Source organism: Penaeus monodon, chromosome 30, assembly GCF_015228065.2.
Source record: "Penaeus monodon isolate SGIC_2016 chromosome 30, NSTDA_Pmon_1, whole genome shotgun sequence".
In the NCBI taxonomy this organism is placed as follows: domain Eukaryota; kingdom Metazoa; phylum Arthropoda; class Malacostraca; order Decapoda; family Penaeidae; genus Penaeus; species Penaeus monodon.
Genome location: NC_051415.1, coordinates 32,213,081 through 32,215,939, shown reverse-complemented (window position 1 = coordinate 32,215,939; position 2,859 = coordinate 32,213,081). Strand labels below are relative to the sequence as shown.

At 43.8% G+C, this 2,859-nt stretch overlaps 1 pseudogene; it reads left to right on the top strand.

The window, feature by feature from the left end:
* The first annotated feature begins 1,899 nt into the window (after window positions 1-1,899).
* Window positions 1,900-2,859, top strand: part of LOC119592720 — a 19,599-nt pseudogene continuing 18,639 nt past the window's right edge.

Sequence of the window (2,859 nt, the reverse complement as noted above, 5' to 3'; positions counted from 1 at the left end):
TTTTTTCAATACCTCATGGTTTCTCCTAAACTATCCCGAGTGATTCACCACAGGAAGTCTTGGACAAGCATCCTCAGACGTCATGACGAATACGTATTTCCAAGTGACGTTTAGAAAGTGAACTAGACAAAGACATATTCTGAATACTTAAAGACTTGAAAGTTCCAAATACAAGGAGCTATACAGTACATAGTACACACAATAAGCATAAAGTTGTATTCTGCATGACACATGTTCAGCTCTGGTGTCAGACAGGAAGTGAACATTATCTTATCTTGAAGATATCAAATGACAGAGATGATCCCAAAATAACTATAGTAACAAAAGCCTGATGGGCAATAACTACACAAGCTCTGAATAAAATGAGGCTGATCTTGAAAGCAAAATGCCCAGTGCTTGGCGAAGAAGCCCGCCTCATGCATGCACGACCCGTTTCCGCGAATCCCGCCTGACATAAGGAGCCTTTCCTCCATCACGTGATTAGCATGTGAAAGACAATGACAAATATTGTTTTGGTTTTTATCTTTTTTTTTTTATAACTTTCCAAGTGTGCATGCCATCAAGTCCGACTCTGACATCGAGTCCTGATTGAAAAGGGCATGGAATAAAGGTTTGGATGTGACTGGTTTGTTTTCAGGAGGCGGAAATATTGCAAAATCATGGTGATAGCTGGGGTCAGTAGCCCGAAGGCGAGATTCTGACATGACGAAACCTCTCCTCCTTTCCTGGAGTGTTAACTCTCTTAGGAACTAATGTATGTGGACAATATTAATATACTCACTCCATCATGATTGCGTTGTACTGCGCACGAGGCGCGTGGGCCTTTCGGAAAAGGTTAGGCGATCATATCGGCAACGATAAATCGGGGGATAAAAGTGCGTCTTCTCTCTTCGTAGTCATGGGGGAAACTGGTTCCTATTGGTAGAGTACGTTCTCATTTGTAAATATTTCCCTATTTCCAGGCGCTCCCAAGTCTTTTTCTCATAGAAAATGTGTATACTGAGTTTGTCAGGTCTATAGATTTTGATTTCAGCCATTGGCATAGCGTTTTGGGATTTTCCGCTATAAAAAAATTCGCGGAGGTTTTGGGAACTATTTCCTCTCGCGGAATATCCAACGTGTTGTGGCGGTGCAGCGGTTTGGAATGTAGTTTTACCTTGGAAAAAGAGTAAAAAAAATCGGTATTTTTCTAATTTAGAATAAAAAATATAGAGAGTTTAGATATACCTCTATATAAGATATACTATCTACCAAAGAAGTATACTTTATTAGCAAAGAAATTTTAAAAATTTATTCTGTATTTAGTCTCAAGACGAATGAAAAAAAGGACATAAATTTTCCAAAGTAAAAATGAGGGTCAACATTGCATCACATTGTGCACTTTTACCGAATAAAAGAAAAGGAAAATCATTTAGATTCGAAAGCTACGCGGACCCGAGGAATCAATAGATGCAGATACAAAAATCCCGAGACAAATTTTTATCCTCATTAAATTACGCATCAACCTCGTTTCGCATAAATATGGCCCCAGCGACCTATTGGGAAAACCCTAACCAAAATTTTATGTTCGAGCGAGCGAATCGTGGAAAATTTAAAAAAACCGAAATAAGCTTGGAGTATTATTTAGTAAAAATATATAAAAGGGCCCCGGTAAAATTTGATGGAGGAAGAGGGCCCGTTGTTGGTGCGGGGCCAGACGTGGGTGGGGCTTAGTCCTCACAACAAATGATGTCATAAAATCCATAGGGTAAAAATAAAAACGCAAAAAAAGTAACAAAAAAGAATTAAAAACTGCTGCCTTGATGAAGCGAATTCTGAGCCCAATGAAGGAATCGCGGCAGAAGAATATATTAGGCGTAGTGGTTGTGGGAGGGCCGTTGGAGTTTTGCGAGTTTTTCTATGATTTTTTCACATGTCTGGAGACGCCAAGTACATCAGTCTCTACTACAGCCTTGTTCACCAGGGAGCCTCCGATTTCTACAAGGAAATCATCAAAGGTAAGCGTCTATAGCGCTTCATACTGTCGTTTTCTTCGTATTTCGCCCTCTAACTTCCTCTACATTTGTATCTTTGGCCGTGAGAACGCAAGGCTGGGCTGTTTTGCGGGACAAAAGGTGAGAGGAAGACTCTGCCGGGAGCCTTTCTAATGCCTCCATGATTTCTCGTGTCCTGTCTTGGTTACTCCCCTGGCAATACGGCGAAAACCTCGCCCGGAGAGATCTGCGCACACCCCGGGGAAAAGCTTCCTCTGGAGGGAACCCCCAAACCCGTTTAAGGGAAGGCTACTTCCCCGGGAGAGAATTTTTTGATTCCGGGGGAAGGGAGATTTTTTTTTTTAAAACCGGGGGGGGGGCCCGACCCCCAGCAGCCACCCCGACCTGCCAGTACAGGATACCCGGAACCCCCAAGCGGATGCAGCTGCCCGTCCCCCCCGGGGTCTGCCGTGCGGGGGGGGAGACCCCCGGGGGCTTGGGTCGGGGCCCCGGCCGGGGGCGGCGGGAGGCCACAAGGGCGGGGGGGCAGGCGCACCCCCGCCCCAAACCGGGGGGGGGGAACAGGGAGGGCGGGGGGGGGCAGGCGAGAAATCAGGGGGGGGGCCCAAACCCAAAAAACCGGAAAAAAACGAAAAACCCAAAAAAAAAGGGGGGGGGGAAAAAAATAAAAAAAAAGGGGGGGGGGTTTTTTTTTTTAAAAATTTTTGGGGGGGGGAAAAAAACCCCGGGGGAAAAAAAGGGGAGGGAAAAAAAAAAAAAGGGGGAAAAAGGTTTTAAAAAAAAATTTTTTTTTTTTGAAAAAAAAATTTTTTTTAAAAAAAAAAATTTTTTGGGGGGGGGGAAAGGGGAAAAATTATTTTTTTTT